The sequence below is a fragment of the Bombyx mori genome, chromosome 13 (assembly GCF_030269925.1).
Source record: "Bombyx mori chromosome 13, ASM3026992v2".
In the NCBI taxonomy this organism is placed as follows: Eukaryota; Metazoa; Arthropoda; class Insecta; order Lepidoptera; family Bombycidae; genus Bombyx; species Bombyx mori.
This window is the reverse complement of record NC_085119.1, coordinates 729515-749009: the sequence shown is the minus strand read 5'-3', so window position 1 is coordinate 749009 and position 19495 is coordinate 729515. Positions and strand designations below refer to the sequence as shown.

General features: G+C 36.7%; 1 protein-coding gene across 1 annotated transcript in view; it reads left to right on the top strand.

Annotated features, from left to right (window-relative positions):
• The window catches only part of LOC101742494 (protein O-mannosyl-transferase TMTC1), a 188093-nt gene that overhangs the window by 68424 nt on the left and 100174 nt on the right, over positions 1-19495 (top strand). The gene's annotated exons all lie outside the window — the stretch shown is intronic.

Sequence of the window (19495 nt, the reverse complement as noted above, 5' to 3'; positions counted from 1 at the left end):
ACATCTACAACGTAAATGCGCCACCCATCTTGAAGTATAAGTTCTAAGGTCTCAGTATAGTTACAACGGCTACCCCACCCTTCAAACCGAAACGCATTACTGCTTCACGGCAGAAATAGGAGGGGCGGTGGTAGCTACCCGTGCGGACTCACAAGAAGTTCTACCACCAGTAATTACGCAAATTATAATTTTGCGGGTTTGATTTTTATTACACGATGTTATTTCTTCACCGTGGAAGTCAATCGTGAACATTTGTTAGTACGTATTCCATTAGAAAAATTGGTACCCGCCTGAGATTCGAACACCGGTGCATTGCTCATCACGAATGCACCGGACATCTTATCCGTTAGGCCACGACGACTTCATTTGAATCACTTCAAACAATAAATCTCGATAATATGTTAGGAATATTTATGTACATTTACTCGTAATATAATTAGAATCTGTACTTTATATTCATTTAATCAATTAAAATCAAACAAAACACAGCGACACGTGAAATGGTAGGAGCATTCCCGCATATGGCATGTGCCGAATATCGCGCAACTTTTAATAAGAGGGTGGCACGCGAACCCGTTCCTTATACAGTTTCCATTCTAATGGAACGATGCTTTGTTCCGTTTGTGTGACACTTGTGATTTAACATAACTATAGAGGTAGAAAGGAAGGAATAAGAAGCTGAATATTCATATCATTAGTGTATAGTATGATTCTATGGGAGTGATACTTACACCGTCAAAAAGACTGTTTCATTTTCTTCTTTGATTAAGTGGGACAAGTGCGTATTAAATATCCGTATGTAGTCAGTTTTCGTCAAAAATTTATGGCCATAAGATGATGTGGTTTGTATTGTTGAATCGGGTTAGGAATTAATTGGAGAGTTTGATTATAAAATACTATAAATGTACACTACACTATTATAAGCGGTGGAGAAGTAGCTTGACAAAGCTGGAAAATAAGATACAAATTTAGAGGCAAGGAATTGTAAAAATAGAAGTGGCCTGCTAGTATCACGGTGCATCTGGTGTTTTTCCGTCTAGAAATTCTATCTTTGAAAGATGTGATCAGAGTATTAATTCTCTAAAAGCAATAAACAAAAATAAACAAAAAAAAACTTGCATTCACGACTGTCCTAGCTTTCTGTGCTACCAAATGGTGTGGCTTCCAGCATCCACAGGAAATATTCCTAATGTTGCTTGCATTTTAATTTATATGAAGATCCACCATAAAGCATTTTCTGAGAAAATTCTTTCATTAAGAGAAAATTATGTTAGTAGCAAATTTTATGTAAAATTTTCCATCAATTTTATTATTCTATTCAGTCTCTGAGGCGTCATAAAATCCACATTGCTATTAAAGTAAACGAGTAAGAACGAGGTGCACTTCTGTCACAAGGATTTTTTGTTCAGAATTGTTCACGTTTGGTTTTAATTAACTTTTTCATTAATTTATAGGTATACTAGCGACCCTCCCTCGCTTCGCTTCGGAAACTGTAATTTATTATTGATTTCTCCACTATTTAATGGATGTTATTATACATATAAACATTCCTCTTTAATCACTCTATCTATTAAAAAAACCGCATCAAAATCCGTTACCTAGTTTTAAAGATTTAGGCATACATAGGGATATAGGGACAGAGAAATCGATTTTGTTTTATACTATGTAGTGATGACGTAAGGTTTATAAATTAATGCATTTTATTATTATAGTAGATATGTCACGTCCCGTAGATCAATGGACAGTATAATTATAATTATGTTGTCCAAATGGAGAGTTTATTAACAGCTACTGTAGCTTATGGACATCAGCTATGATAGCACTGCGCTAGCTAATATTGATTTTACGAACGCTTCCAATAGCTATTTAATAAATAAATAAAAAAACAACAACAAAAAAACGGCTCTAATGTCAAAAACTGATCATGCTGATATTTGCCAAATATGCTCATAATGGTTGTCACATACGAACAGACTGAGATAACGAACTTTGAAACGGTTATTTTTCTGTCACTCTCCTATGGAATCCCAACAATAAATAATCATTATTACAGTGGATTTTGTTTTTCATAATAACATTTGTAAGTTGCTTCCTATAACGTTACCTAGTCTAAAATAAACTCAATTAATACGGTGCTTTACTAATAACAACATATAAGTAAATAATGTGAGTGAGGCGATTACTTGTAGACTATAGTTCATGATGTCATCTCGCTCCATATTTTGACGGTTGAATGGTTGATAAATGGAGCGAGTGACGGGTGTGACGTAACCATATCGTACTCACGATGTAATGTTTACATTTTGAGGTTAAAGCGACGTCTAATCGCAATAACAAATGGATTTTGCACTCTCATTGGCCTTAACTTAAAGTTGAAAGTTGCGAATTTTTGATGACTGAGAAAGGTTTTTACAACTTTTTAAAGAATGCAGTTATTGTATTCTTTTTTTATGATCAAGATTAGGAAGGTTTTTTTAATTCTTCACATTTCCATATTATCATTAATTAAGTCGTGTAGCAATGTAGCAATCAGCGTTCTGTTTTTTTGGTGTTTTGTGATTTAACAGCATTTAAATATCAGTTTTAACTACATTACGACTTCTATTTTACTCATTTGTATACCTTTGTTCGGTGGTTGCATTATACTTAAAATTTATATCTAAATGTATTTGAAGTAGGAGCTTATATTGTATTAATATGACTTCGACTGTCTGACATTCGGCTTAAAAAAAACTACATTTTATTATAGTTTAATTTGACTTCCAGTTCTATGATTAACCATCTGTCTTACCTAAGTCCTGATAGAAAATAGTTAAACTTGATTCAGCAAACATATGAATATAATTATATCTTAGAGATAATTTACGCGGAAATGCGACGTCACTTATTTTATTCGAATGGCAACACCGCACAATATGGCTGACGCCTTACAGGTTGTCAGCTGTTAATGTCAAGGTATTTGTCAGAAGTGCGCGTCTCTTGCTTAAACAATACACTTAAACTATTACAGTTACTCTCTCACTACCTGCGCCGGACGCGCGCACTGATTAAAATAAAACAAGATATCGACCGACAATAACGGCCATATAGATGACAATGCATTGGAATCAGTGACACTTTTCCGACATATATATCATGACAAAATATAATGTTATCTATAATCTATTAACTATTATTAATATTGCTATTCTAAAAGACAACGGAGAATCCCTTATAAATTATTAATGTGTCTGGGGCTGCATGCTTGTATCTGCAATAAATGGGCACATAATCAAAGAGGTTATTATCTCATCTAATTACAATTTAAATTTATTCGTTCGGTTCCTTTAACAGTTCGATTTCTAACAAAACAAAAGCCTGCATTACGACCCGCAGATCCCAAACAAGCAAAAGTTTTAGGTTATATTATCATTGTGACCGATAACAAATCTCGAAGGTCCATTGGGAGGGTAAAATAAATAAACTCCGCCAAAGGAGGGTCCGAGTAACCCCGTTATAAGTTCGCAAGTTTAGGTGTTGCGATCGAACGCCGAATGGGCATTTCGATTCGCGTTATAACTTTTTTTGGGATCCTATTTTTTTCCTAATTTAACAAATGCAAAGTAAGCTGTAACAGTAAGCTCATTGCATACTTCTTTTAAATTACATATTAAAACCACGTATGCTGGTATGCTGTTGAAGTAGTTACCAGAGTATTTTGGAACGAAGTTCTTTATGGGACGTTGCGGAGGGGTACTCTAACCGAGAAAAAACGTCCGTAACGTAAGACTTTTATTAGTAATGCACACAGTGTACGACTTAGCTTTATAATAACGTACAAAAACTAACATATTTTTTTATCATTCATTGACCACGACTTCAGAGCGTTCGTTTGCATAATACACTAACTCTTATGCGTAACCGTGAATGAAGTGTACCACAATAAGTTCGCATGTAACCAAATGACCGTGGGTTGTTGCGAAGCCTCCAGTTTTATTTTCTTTATACCTCGAATTAATATTTTTATAATAAGGAACTTCGTTCCTATCCGGTGTCCCATAACACCACACATCTTTTTTAGACTCTTTACGAATTTAATTTTTAAAGAAACCTTGTTCATTTCCTTAACGTCAAAATTTCAGCGAGTGACGTCCGCCATGACACCAATTCCCTTTCAAACCTAGCCACCAAGAGCAACGCATCAATTTTATATTTCTCTTATATTAATTCTTTAATTTGTCATATATGGGTACAATAAATATCTCAAAACAATAAATATAGTTCGCGCTCAATTCCCACAATGCAACAAACCTTCTTTAGTGCTCCTCTAGAGTAATTCACTTAAATTTCCTCTTAAAACTACAGTGAGGCAAGGTCGAAAGTTGTGTTGATTGCCACACTACTGCTATTAGATTTGTATATTGTGGTTATTTTAGTGTTTATAAAGTTGAGGATAATTGACTTAGGCGTGGGAGTCGTTTCGCTTCGAAAGCGGTGAATTATGATTATCAGAGTGTTCCGGACGAATAAATTATGGAGACGGTGGCATGGTAGACTTTGGAAATATTATCTTGAATGTATCTATTTACTTATTTGTTAGTAAGAAAGTAGATTTATGAAAATCACTGTTTTTAATTTTGTTTGTTTGAATGAGTAAAATGAGAATATATAAAGTGAGTCCTCTTGCAGATTATAGTCCAATAAAGGATTCACTAAGATAAGTGTATTTTAAATTTATTTCAGGTACATATACATTGGTGTCCCTATATATTTCGAAGGGCTTTGAAATTTCGTAAAAATTATTTAGGAGAGCAGCAATTTTTTGACATTCAACAAAAACGTTAACAACATTTATCTGAAACAGGAAATTGAACTCCGAACGTATCATTCGGCACACATCCGCGCGTCAAACGCCTGACAACAGCAGCGTAAAAAAAATGATTTTTCTCAAGGGAGACTCTATTTTGATAGAATGCTCTTGATCGTATTTATTGCGCGAATTTTTCGAGGGCTGTCAATTATTTCGATATTATTCTTTGATATTCTCGTTTATTTAATTTTTATCGTGATCATGTCCATGCCAGCTCACAGCGGCTCCTACTACGAATTCTCAAGATAGGAATTAGGTGTACTAGTAACTAGTAACACTCCTACTACTGTTTACATAATATAATAATAAAACTACTTTCACTAATATGACTTTTTTTATATGTTATATGACACTATTATCATTTACTTTATTTATTTATTTAGTTGCACCAACAAAGTGGTCTACAATACAAATCATTGACACATTGACAATAAGTACACGACAGCTGTTACCTCTATTAAAGGCGTTTTTTTTATTGCTTAGATGGGTGGATGAGCTCACAGCCCACCTGGTGTTAAGTGGTTACTGGAGCTCATAGACATCTACAACGTAAATGCGCCACCCACCTTGAGATGTAAGTTCTAAGGTCTCGAGTATAGTTATAACGGCTGCCCCACCCTTCAAACCGAAACGCATTACTGTTTTACAGAAGAAATAGGCAGGGCGGTGGTACCTACCCGCGCGGACTCACAAGAGGTCCTAACACCAGTAAGTGCTATCGATAGTGCAATAGTTGACAACATCTTGAAATTAGAGAAATAAAAATACAAAAAGTAATTAAATCCAGATTAATGCTTTGTCCTTAAGTAGCAACATTTATAAATATTTTTATCAGAAATAAAATATATAAAAAATATAAAAGAATAAGCCGTAAAAGTAGTTTTAATAACAACTAAGACTCACGAATACTAAAGAAAATGACTAGTTTATGTCCTATGATACTTCTTCAGTTTCCCTTTCTATCTATATCTATACTAATATTATAAAGAGGAAAGATTTGTTTGTTTGTTTGTTTCGAATAGGCTCCGAAACTACTGGACCGATTTGAAAAATTATTTTTCCATTAGAAGCCGACGTTGTCCCTGATGAACATAGGCTACTTTTTTATTTTATTTTTTTGGTTTCGTGTGTGTTTTAATGTTTCCGAAGCGAAGCGAGGGCGGGTCGCTAGTTTTCAATAATTTTGCGACACACCGGAATCTACTGCTCTATTGTATGGTTTGATATTATATTATGACTGATTAGTTATGGAGCGTTCAGAGTCCCATTTAGCGTTTTGAATAATTGAACGACGCTTTCAGGTTCTATTATGGGATGATAATGTTCTAAAATGGGGGCTTATAATAAATTGGTACAAGTGGCGCTTTTAAGTATTGCAATCTCGTGTCCTCTTAAACTGGTTATATACGAACAAAAGATTAATTTCGATTATTATTAGAGATCACTGTGTTGCCTATTTCTGCCATGATCCAAATAAAACTGAAGCTTTAATTCTTTTATAAAGGATCTGCATTCACTCAATGTTAAATGGATTTTTGAGCTTCTCTGTCTATCACATCACAACATGCACCTATGTTTGTATGTATGTATGTGTGTATATTTATGTGTCCATTGGTACACCGCGTGTAATTCGTTTCCAAATGATTCTTTTCTACCTAATGGTTGTCTGGAAGAGATTGCTCTTAGCGATAAGACCGGCAATTGTACTTTTTTGTATTTAATATATTGCACTGTTTATTTGTTTTTGGTGTATAATAAAGAATACTCTCTCTCTCTCCCTCTCTCTCTCTCTCTCTCACAACGCCTTGTAACATGAACGTCTGCATTCCCAAAAACAAGACCACATAACTTATTGGTCTCTGTAATCCCAAGAGCAACGGGTAAACATTTAACATCGTATTCATATCTCATGATATTAAATACGTAATAATTAATTAAATCGATATGTTCGATGTCAAATTGAAGAGGTATTATTTTTATTCTAAATACGGAGAGCACACGATCCGAGTTTTAATTAAACGAATTAATCAAACCCCCTGTCCCTGCCCCCCGCGGCTTGTTCCTACCCGATGGAGGTGGGTAGCGAGTAGCAGCGGACATAAAACGCTTTAACTCAGTAGGTACAGATATAAGGTAGGTCCTTAGTAGGAGTGAGATAATAAAATGTTTCGCCTCTATGACCTATTCGGCTCCAAGATCTAAAGCTTGGGTCACAACAGGCGTCGGAGTCATCAGTATGTCTTGAACTCCACAGTTACGTTAAGGTCCAGTATGAACCTTAAACTAACGCCCTACTGCTCCAAATGTAGCTCTTTTTTTCTCAATTAGAACGAGAATAATAATCTTTACACTTGGAAGTAATCAAACTATGGTTATTATTACTGTTTGTCTTATTCGACTGTCATCTTTGACTGTGAGAGTACGTACCAAATAGTTTAAGGGACAGAAGTGAATCTCTACTTTAGAGAGTGAGATTGATTGTTTTTTTTTTATTGATTGGATTGGTGGACGAGCTCACAGCCCACCTGGTGTTAAGTGGTTACTGGAGCCATGGACATCTACAACGTAAATGCGCCGTCCACCTTGAGATATAAGTTCTAAGATCTCAGTAAAGTTACAACGGCCGCCCCACCCTTCAAACCGAAACGCATTACTGCTTCACGGCAGAAATAGGCAGGGCGGTGGTACCTACCCGCGCGGACCCACAAGAGGTCCTACCACCAGTAATTATGCAAATTATTATTTTGAGGGTTTCAGTTTAATTACACGATGTTATTCCTTCACCGTGGAAGTCAATCGTAAGCATTTGTTGAGTACGTAATTCATTAGACAAATTGGTACCCGCCTGAGATTCGAACACCGGTGCATCGCTCAACACGAATGAACCGGACGTCTTATCTCTTAGGCCACGACGACTTCAAATGTTGCCTATGGGTACCGGAATTCTGTTAATTATAGAATCCGAGATGGACTCTGAGTTTCGTGTTTTCATCTCTCGCTAAACACACTTAGAGTATTAAAAATTCTTAACAAATAATCTTTGCAGCTCTTTTATAAGAATCGTTTCGAGATACAAAAACGCTGACAGTACCACTTCAGCCGTACGCACAGTTCTCCTCACGCAGCCGCACCGTCGTGTCAATCAGGTGACTGAGCGTTTTTGTCGGGGCTCATGTGAAATGCTTTTAATTACACGTGTAGCCCTGTATCTCATTTACAACGCGATATAATGGTCACGAGTGCTCGTTATGTACCACCACGGGTTAAGGCCTGAAAACCGCTTCATCATCATCAACGAGTATTCATTTATATTATTTGTTACAATTTCGCTTGTGAATAAATATAATAATATATTAACGTTTTGAAAAATAAAAACTTAGCGATACAAAATCCCTGTTTGGTGAGTAAATTCTATGCCCGCACTTCACTGGGAACGCGATGGTTTTTTGTATCTCATCATTATTATTTTTTTTCCCCTACCTATGCTGATAGCCTTGAGAGGCTATTTCAGCTTCTCCTTGACGTGTAGGTGAGCTCACGGGGCTGTAACCAGGAGTGTTGCTAACACTGGCCCTATCAAGAGCTGTGCTTCGCAGAATCGACCACCGGATCGGAGACACGACCCACTGAGAAGATCCGGCGAGAAACTCAGTGGGCTATGTCTATGGGGTAACTCACTCGTCGAGCCCTTCGGGTGCGACGAGGACGGTGAGAGGTACTTGTGTTATTATAGGAATTTTACATAATGCGCCAATTATTGAACTGTCCTTCGCCCTCGTTTAACTCCTGGAAAGGATGTAGGAGAAATTTATTATTTAATAGGAAAAGGATTTATCCACACTGTTACTGGTTACTGGACCACTTGTGAGTCCTCATGGGTAGGTACCACCAATTTTTGCCGTGAAGTAGCACTTAATGCGTTTCGGTTTGAAGGGTGGGGCAGCCGTTGTAAGTATACCACCTTAGAACTTATATTTCAACGTAGGTGGCGGCATTTACGTTGTAAATTTCTATGGGCTCCAGTAACCACGTAACACCGGGAGGGCCGTGAGCTCGTCCAAACCTAAGCAATAAAAATAAAAATTTTCATGTCTTGAATTCTTTCAGCTTTTTCCCGCTTGGGTCCTTAGCACACTTACAGCGCCATGTTTTTTTTCCGTTTACAAAGTTTTTGAGTGTAAAAATATTACATGAACGGTCGCCAAGTACTTCGGAAAGGCTCTTTTAATTTCGACATTGATATTCAAGAGGACACAGACTAAAAATTCAGTAACAATTTTCCCTTTGATCGTGTAGAGGCCTGTTGGATTCCTTAGTCGCGTTCCTAGTCTGTGTCGTTGCATAATTTAAGTGGCCCTTGAAGCTGGTCTCAGAGGAATTTCTGTTCAAATTCGACTGAGTACGGACCTTTGTGGACTCTGGGTCTTTAAGTGGGCATAGTTATGAGTTTCCTCCCTAAGATGTAAGAATTTCATACTTGTCTTATTATTTAAGAGCTTTTGTTTTCTCTTACATATTATATTATTGTATACTGCTGGCGGTTTTGTTATCAGGGCACAGTAGCCACTTGAATAAATAATATGGGAAAGAGAAGGAATTTGTTACGGAATTTGTTAAATAATAAGAATAAGAATAAATATTTACTAACAATCACGCCACGTTAACTGGTCCCGTGATAAGTTCGTAAAGAACTTGTGTTGCAGGTACCAGATAACGGATATAAATGTAAGATTTTTATTATACACATACATATATTTAATATACATCCATAACCCTGGAAAAGACATTTATATTTATCATACAAATATCTTCCCTTGGCGGGATTCGAACCCGCGACCCCCTTGTGTAGTGACCATGTCACTTACCACTACACCAGACGGCCGGTTATAAGAGAAAAAGAGATGAAACGCTTTTCTAAGCCTCAACTGATTTTAACTTGTTAGAGTTATGATGCATATTGTTGAGAATAAAAAGTTTAATTGATTCAGCTTGCAGACCTCAATACGTAGTTGAAAGGTAGACGATAACTCATTCCAAAAGAAAATGGTTTCGTCTACTCCGTCTTTTTGTTTGTCCTTTTGTCCTAATATAACGGCCACTTTACTCAGACACTTTTTGTTCTATTTAGTTCAAATAAAGAAGGTAAATGTTTTTTAAACGGCTTATCCAAATTACGGATGAAATTGAATTAAAGAAGCTCCTTCAAAATCGTTGCTGGTGGAGGAAAGCTCTGTGTAAGCTCCCGTATTTAGGATACTGTTAGAAATTTATTTAAATAGTTATGGTCAATGTCTCGAATACTCTCTTCGGCCGATCAATACCCTGGGTCCGGAAAGTCAAGTATTTCGGAGTCATCCTGGATAGATCTCTGACCTTCCACCCCCACGTAAGGTCTGCCCGTTAATTCTCATTTAACTTGTACCTCATGATCTGCAAGCGGGGTAAAATGTTTCTTCATAATACAGTGACACTTTGCAAATTATGGCCATCATGTTTATTTTTATTTTTTATTGCTTAGATGGGTGGATGAGCTCACAGCCCACCTGGTGTTAAGTGGTTACTGGAGCCCATGGACATCTACAACGTAAATGCGCCACCCACCTTTAGATATAAGTTCTAAGATCTCAAGTATAGTTACAACGGCTGCCCTACCCTTCAAACCGAAACGCATTACTGCTTCACGGCAGAAATAGGCAGGGCGGTAGTACCTACCCGCGCAGACTCACAAGAGGTCCTACCATGTATGTAAATGTGGTGTTCGGTAAAGTGGCCTACACACACATTTATGTATACTCCGTTCAAAAGGTACAAACCCGCATCGATGGCTGTCGGTGCACCGTGGTACTTTAGTAATGTGGACGTTTGCGATTTGGATCTCGAAACGATAGTAATTGTATTAACACAGCGTCGCAACACTACTTCGTGTCAACAGCGCTGCACAATAACCTACTTATTGTGGCCGCGCTAACTACATCCCAACTGTCGTCGATACCCTAGATATGTCCTCAAAGATCTAGTGGTCCGCTCTTGGTGTTGTACCAAGGCTAGCAGGACTAAAGTGCAGGTCATCGTACTCGTCGAACCCCCCGAAGAGTTCGAACGGACACTTAGCCCATAACATCAACCCACTAAATCACTCGCCTGATATTTTCAGCGGGTCGTGATACCGATCAGGTGATTTTTTTTATTGCCCTTGTAGGCAGACGAGCATACGGCCCACCTGATGGTGAGTGGTTACCATCGCCCATGGAATTCAGCAATGCCAGGGGCAGAGTCAAGCCGCTGCCTACCGCTTAATACTCTTCACAAGCCTCGTTTGAAGAAGGACATGTCTTAGCGCTCGGGAAACACCGTGGAGGGGAGCTCATTCCATAGCCAGATAGAATAGCCGGATAGATCTAATCGTGACGTAGCTTTCTTTGAGCTTTAGGCTTCAAGAAAATACTCGTCCATTGTTCCTGCTTAAGCGGCAAGGCCTCGGAGCAGAAATCCTTCGTCCCTAAAAGATAAAAAAATCTTTTTATCGATTGTTGAAAGAGCGTAATATTTTTCGATTGATTGTAAGTCTTTACGTATATCAAATCATCATTCAATCGTCTTAAATCATTTTAAACGGTCAAAAGCAAAGTGCTTTAATAGATTTCAACATAATATGAGGGGTTAATTAGATTCGTCTCAATTTTGTGTGTGACAAATCATGTTTGCATACATATTCTTTTAATATCGTGTTCCTAAAAAAGTAGGTAATAGTATTTGTATTCTTTAATGTAGAAAATTTAACGGACTGGTTTTGTTTACTATAAATAAAAATAAAGTAAACAATTAAATAAATTAGAAATGAAAAAAAAAACGATTGCATAGAAAAGACCAACCAAAAAGCAAAACTTAAGTTACATTAATTAAAGAGGTGCACATGCACAGAGGCGGCGTGTATTAACATATCCATTAACAAAGCACGTACCAAACCTCCTTGACGCAAGATCTCTTTCCATGTAATTAAAGCTTTTGCACTTTGTCCACGACATTTTCTGAATTACATCCAAAAAAGCTACTCACTTTTGAATTTTAAGATCTGAATGAAAATGTATGCAAATTGTGTCCTGGCGAAAATTATACTTGGAAATATTAATAAAGTTTTATCATAGCATCTTTCTGCTCACTGCCGTCAAAGCTAGATCTGTGATAAGTTAAACGCTTGGTTTGCAGTTGAAATATTTAAATTCAAATATTATCTAATTAATGTAAAAAATTAAAATTGTTCACTCCGTTTCTGGCTCATCTTCACGCTTATTGCTGTAAATTGTTCGATATATTCACAGTACATCTGATTTTAAGGGTTAACCGAGTCCTTTCGACACAACAGCAGAAGTGACGTTATATAGTAGGTCGGTCTCTCAGATGCGGTGTATCACGGCTATCTTAAAACTTGTTTGAAATAGATCCCATTAGGCCTCATAATAGACCCCACACCCAAAAATTAGGTTTCCGATCTGAAAAACTATTTAATCCTCCAAAACAATATATTATATCAAATATATCTGCCAAGGAATGTATTTATATTTGCGTTGTTCTTTTATGAGCTCTGCTAACTACAGAATATCGTCTGTAATTCTGTGATAGTAAAAAAAGACTTATTGATTTATTGAGACATATAAATTTATCTTTTAAACAAGCAGAGAACTAAATTCGACATTTCGATGCAATCAATGAAACCTTATTGGCCTCAATATGTCTGTAGTTACGATGGAACGTATAAAGGCACCTACAGAATATAATTTAATTAACATTAGTTTGGACTATTAAATAATAGTATATGCAATGTGTACATTTATACCGTACAATGGTAGATACGGTGTCACAGTACGCCTTATTCACCTCAAAAATCATACTATTGACCAACAAAATGAAATACCTTCGAACCCACAATACCTCATTATTCCGCAAAATAGTAGATCCATTTCTCAAGAAAAGGGTTAATCTAATTTCATTCCTGCTCGGAGCGACATTAATCCATTCAGCTCAAATTTTCATGCCTTATTTGAAGGGTTAATGCGGTTGGCCTTTTGTTAAAACAAGTGTGTCGTACGCGGCCCGGATGTCAACATGGCCTGAATATTTTATGTCGTCTTTTGAGATAATTAAAGGTATATGTTATATTATTATGTATATTTTAAATTCATTTATTTAGTTAAACTTCATGTTTTAGTACTCTTTCTCTTCTTCAACCACTGTCCACCCAGTGCTGAGTGTAAGTCTCTTCGAATGCACCCCATTCTCCTCGGTCTCTTGCCTTTCGCATCCAGTTCTTACCAACCACTTTGAGCAGGTCGTTGTACACATCGTTGGTTGTCTGCCTACGTTACAACGTCCAGTACGAGGTCTCCACTCCAGTACTTTTGTGCTCCAACGATTGTCAGTGCGACGACTGAATGGCTGGCCCACTTCCACTTTTTTGAGCAATGACTTTGGCTATGTCACTCAGTAATGTTTTAGAATATTGTAATGAAAATATGCAACCAAGTTCACGATATACTTGTTGAGTTGTTATAGGGGCATATAGTGAACGTAACTTGATGCTGCTGCTTCGATTGAAACATAAGATTTCAGTGCCTTAATACAAGGACGTTTACCGATTTTTGTTGCTTAGTTCGGTGGACGAGCTCCTGGCCCACCTGGTGTTAAGCGGTTACCGGAGCCCATAGACATCTACAACGTAAATGCGCCTCCCACCTTGAGATATAAGTTCTAAGGTCTCAGTATAGTTACAACGGCTACCCCACCCTTCGAACCGAAACGCATTACTGCTTCACGGCAGAAATAGGCAGGGTGGTGGTACCTATCCGCGCGGACTCACAAGAGGTCCTACCACCAGTAAAATGATGAACCGATTTGAATGGAGAGGCTGATGCGACCCGCCTGTGCAGACTTTAAGCATAATCGTATTTCGAAACTCGGATCTTCTTTTTCGAACTATCTTGTTTCATTCAAACATACTATGCTTACGTCCTCCTTTTTTATTTCTGTACAAATATATCCAGCGGATCTCACGGATCGTTTGGAACCTCTGGGTCTGCGGAGAGACTTCGGTTCCCTCTGTATTTTGTACCGTATGTTCCATGGGGAGTGCTCTGAGGAGTTATTCGAGATGATACCGGCATCTCGTTTTTACCATCGCACCGCCCGCCACCGGAGTAGAGTTCATCCATACTACCTGGAGCCATTGCGGTCATCCACAGTGCGTTTCCAGAGATCTTTTTTGCCACGCACCATCCGGCTATGGGATGAGCTCCCCTCCACAGTGTTTCCCGAGCACTATGACATGTCCTTCTTCAAACGAGGCTTGTGTAGAGTATTAAGCGGTAGGCAGCGGCTTGGCATTGCCCCTGGCATTGCTGAAGTCCATGGGTGACGGTAACCACTCATCATCAGGTGGGCCGTACGCTCGTCTGCCTACAAGGGCAATAAATAAAAAAAAAGCTATTTGGCAAAGTCATAACTCACTCACAATAGAATACTTATTCAAACTACGCTTGAAGCAAAATATGCCAACGAAAAAAGTGTACTAATGTATAGAAGCTCCCGCAAGGCCACTCAGAGATCCGTAACTTTAAAACTACTTATGTGGCTTAGTCTCGCTTATATTAATTCTATTTTATTATTTCCAATGCTTTGAATACCTAATTTAAAGTCGTTGTGGTTACGAGAAATGAGTGATATAAATACTTAAATACATACTATACGTTATTATACATTAAACACTACTCGTGAAAAGCGAAGACTATATAAACATACATTACTATCAGAAATGTTTATACCGAGCTCTCTGGCGTTTAAAATTCTTGAACAAAATAAAGTTCACCGTTATGCTAATTAGGCTAAGTAATTATTATTTACCTAAGCCGACCCTTTTACAGGCTAAGTGGAAACAATTAAAAGCGAACGTGAGAATGACTGAGAATTTTTTGTTTAAAAAGTTGCTTAGTCAAATTTTACGTAGACCTTTGGATTAGATTGGCTCACGATTCTGCTTTGGTTAACTGTTACTGGATCTATGATCGATTGGCACCTAGAGTCATTCCTTTTTTGGAGACATGAGGTAAAATAACACCTGGACAACCATCCCATCATTTACAATATAAAAATGTATATTTAATTAAAGATATAATTAAAAAGACTACATAATTTTTTTTATAACACTCTTGGTTATCCTTAGGAAGTAAATGTGCATACATCCACCAGATGCTGAGTGGCATTTATGATCAAGAACATCAGCGACTGCCTACCGTAAAGGACTCTTTCTAAGCCACGTTTGAAGAAAAACATTTCATAAAAGGGGTTTATTTAGTTATAGTTAATTCAAGAGCGAGAAGATTGGTCTCCAAAAATATTTCTACAAACGGATGTATGTTTTTGGTGATTAAACAGCTCAAAGCGTTTAGCGACAAAAAAAAAAGACGAAAACGGATACCGAAATAAACCAGGAATACAAATAAGTTTGTCTAGGGTTAATCATAACAAAATGAGACAGGAAATTGCGAGATTTAAATAAAACATCTACAAAATATTCCAAAAAAATGAAACCTTTTGTGTTAGAATTTTTTTGTTATTACTAAACTTAAACAATGGATGCTTGGAATTTATCTAGCGTCGTTTTTCTTCGTCTAGCTTTCCAAATGTAAATCTAATCTTTTTAGAATATAGTGTAATTTTAATGAAGGTGAGATCTCATTTCACGTAAATTCATTTCATGTCTAATTGTTTTATATTTCTGTAGTCATCGTCTATGTTATAAATTAATGAACGGGCACTTACCACGACTTCGAATTTCCAGAGTTAGTTAGTTAGTTTATCCTGATTTTTTTTTTTTTTTTTGTTGCATAAATGGATGGACTAGCTCACAGCCCACCTGGTCTTAAGTGGTTAATGGAGCCCATAGATATCTGCAACGTAAATGCGCCACTCACCTCGAGATATAAGTTCTAAGGTCTCAGCATAGTTACAACAGCTACCCCACCCTTCGAACCGAAACGCAAAAGTAACAATATTGATACATGCAAAAATTCCAATTATGTTTCTTTTTCTTCTTTTTTAGTTTATCAAGTGATTAGAATCAAGTTATTGGGCTTAGAAAAAAATTATCGCTCTCAAGCTGCATTAAAAAGCCGGCTAATTACATAATTGACACCAATATGTTGAATATTGCCGGTGTGAGTAACTAAGTTCTAGTGGTAGCACTCAAAACAGATTACAAAGAAAGCGCAGATTTGTCTGTCGGTCCTTGTCCGCAATCTTCAGTCAGTCCGTGATAATACTGCTTGCAATAGCGCTAAATTAAGAATCCTTTTAGTAGTATCTATATATTAATACGTGAAGCAAAAACTTTGTATCCCTTTTTACGAAAATTGCGCGGACGGAGGAGTATGAAACTTTCCACACTTATAGAGATTATAGAGAAGAAGTGCAATGGTAATCTTTTTTTAAAATAATGCATAAAAGATATATTAAATCAATAAAGAAAACATTACACACACTACCACGTATTTGACACACATACGCATGCATACTATTTGTTTATTCTCAAACTTTTCTTTGCAGTCTGTCAGTCTGTCAAATTGAGAATAGATTAAATACTGTTTTCTCTTTATCTAAAGTGCATTTGTCTAAAGTGTAGTTTTGACGAAATCTGTGATTAAAGAAATATAATTGTCCTTGACAATAGAATCATAATAGTGTACAAACCTATAATTCCCATTAGTCGAATTTCGACTACCAGGGGACCACTAGTTTATCTAAATACGTTAACGTTTATTCCAAATTTAACTGCGGTACAATGGCGGGACATAGCCTATTAAATATCAAATAAAATTTCCGTAACTGTCAAAACCTTCCAAATTGTCCAGTTATCCAAATTAAATCACCGCCAATACAAAACCGCGTGAACACCAAAATAATTTGGTAACGGCATAAACTTTATGGCATTTAGCTTCAACCCTTCACCTAATTGTAAGGAAAATAATATCCTTGCTCAGTTATTGGACTAAACGACTATTTGTACTGGACTCGCATTAAATTCCATGAGCGTACCCAACGTGTTGTAGACGAGATGGTCTTGCTGATTAAATTAATCCTGTACAACGTAAGGAAACCTTTAGACTTGTAATGTTGCGGGTACGATTTAGACTTACAATTTCGCAATCTCATATTTTATCTGAGCCCGCTTTATTTGTTGAATTGTTAACAAAAATACGAATAAAGAAACTTTTTTCGAAATTTTAGGGGTCATTTAGGGGACAGGCATCGAATTTGTAGTGTTGTAGTTCAGTAGTGCTTTTCTTATCACTGTTGGGAAACTCTTGAAAGAGATGTTTCTAGATACGTCGACTAATGAGAAAACTCTCCGTCTTATTTTTTATCATAATAGATTAGTAATGAGTTCACGCCACTCAACAAGTTATGTTGCTACTCAAGCTCATAGGCCTCAACAGGCGAATGCTTAACTTTTTTTTTATCGCTTAGATGGTTGGACCAGCTCACGGCCCACCTGGTGTTAAGTGGTTACCAGAGCCTATAGACATCTACAACGTAAATGTCGCCACTTACCTTGAGAAATGAGTTCTAAGCTATAGTACAACGGCTGCCTATCCCGCCCTTCAAACCGAAACGCATTACTTCTTCAAGGCAGAAATAGGTAGGGTGGTGTTACGTACCCTCAAGATGTCCTACCACAAGTACAAGTTTGAGTTTACGGTGTTTCAGTTTACAAATCTTCCTGGTTTTCTTCCATTACAATATTTGGTCTTTATTAGTTGTACTTACTTAGTGGAAAACAGACACCTAATTAAGAAATCATAAAAAATCTCCTCAATCTCTCTCCTCAATCCGTCACTGAGTATCGTCATATGTCTGTACTCACCTCAATGTGAATATAAATGTAACAGGTCTCCCTTCTGGTTATTACGTAAGTTTGCATTAGTTTAGTTCTAACATCATTATTATTAGGGATACATTTGTTCCTGCCACAGTTGAATTGTTTTATAAACCTAATATTTGTTTGAATGTTTGGATGTTTTAATTTGAAAAGAATGAATTCTGTAGGTTTTGCGCTTTTTGCTAAACTGTTCATTGACATAATATCTTTTTTTAGAGATAGAGAGAGAGATAGAGTTTATTTAAATGCGTCACTGTAAGCTACGAATAAGTCGATTCTGTCAAACATGGCTTCAGTTTATATGGCTTCAGCTACATTATCAAATGAAATTGTGAACATTTAATCACAGTGTCATTTGGATATATTGAACATTTTTTTAATTGATGCGAATGTACCTTGCACAATACGTAGTATATAAATATTCACGAATGACTTCCACGCTGAAACACCGTATAATAAAAAAAAACCACAAAAAGCATTTGTGAGCCCGCTCGGGTATACTAGATTAATTTGTAACCACTTAACAACAGCTAACTTAACAAAAACACTTTACCAGCTATTATGAACACGATTCATATCGACGCTTGAAAGGCAAACGTGACTAAGCGACTATGCGTGAACTTTACAGTAGACTAATTTAAAGTTGAAATACCTGAAAACAAAATTTATTTTAACGAATCCAGCTGTAGTAGAATCTAGCTAGTAGCTGTAGGATTGAAATGATTTTAATAGACCTAGAAATATTTTTTTTTTGCGCATCGAATATGGTTATTGCCTATCATTTATGTACAAAGCAGTTATTGTCGCTTAGTCACTTTTGCCTTTCAAGCGTCGATATAAATAATAACGTTGCACTATGTTTTCGATGGTTTGCGCAATCACTAGGTCTCGACACTGTTGGTCATTGTGTTAAAGTGCATTAGTCTATTACTATAAATACGTACTATAAATAACTTATTTGATTTTTTTTATTTTCATTATCTTTTCCACGAGCTGTTCATTAAAATTTCTCTTACACGTAAAACGTATAAAGTGGGATGCTTAAAGTGAATTCGATGGTAGAACTCATCAGAACAATGCCCAACTTAAAATGAAAACTAAACGTGCTATCTTAGAGTTTAAATTACTTTAGTAAGAACAAGATCAGGGAATTATATCTGTTTGGGGTGCAGGTTCATCATTTTGACTTTGACAAAGTTTTATTAAATTTATGATTAAAGCTTACATTTATTTTATACTTACTGTTTTTTTTTTACTTTTACTTTTATTTATTTACTTATTTTTATTTTACTATAATAGGTAGACCTCACACATCTTTAGCCACTCAGCAAAAATTAATAGAGCTTGGCTGGGAGGTGTTAATGCAACCGCCGTATAGTCCTGACCTTGCACCTTCAGATTTCCACCTGTTTCGGTCTCTTCAGAATTATTTAGGCAGTGTCAAGTTAACATCACGAGAGGACTGCCAAAACCAATTGTCGCGGTATTTTGATCAGAAGCCCCAAATTTTCTATAGCAATGGGATCATGTCCCTAACTACAAGATGGCAAAAAGCTATCGAACAAAATGGTACCTACATACTTTAGCTAAACGTAAAAAAAAAAGTGTGGCACTCGGGAGCTGCCGCGGTAAAGCTATTGCATAGCATTTTTTATCAACTTATGCAATTATAATTAGACAATGATAATTTAGTATTAAAACAATAACAGAACAAGATC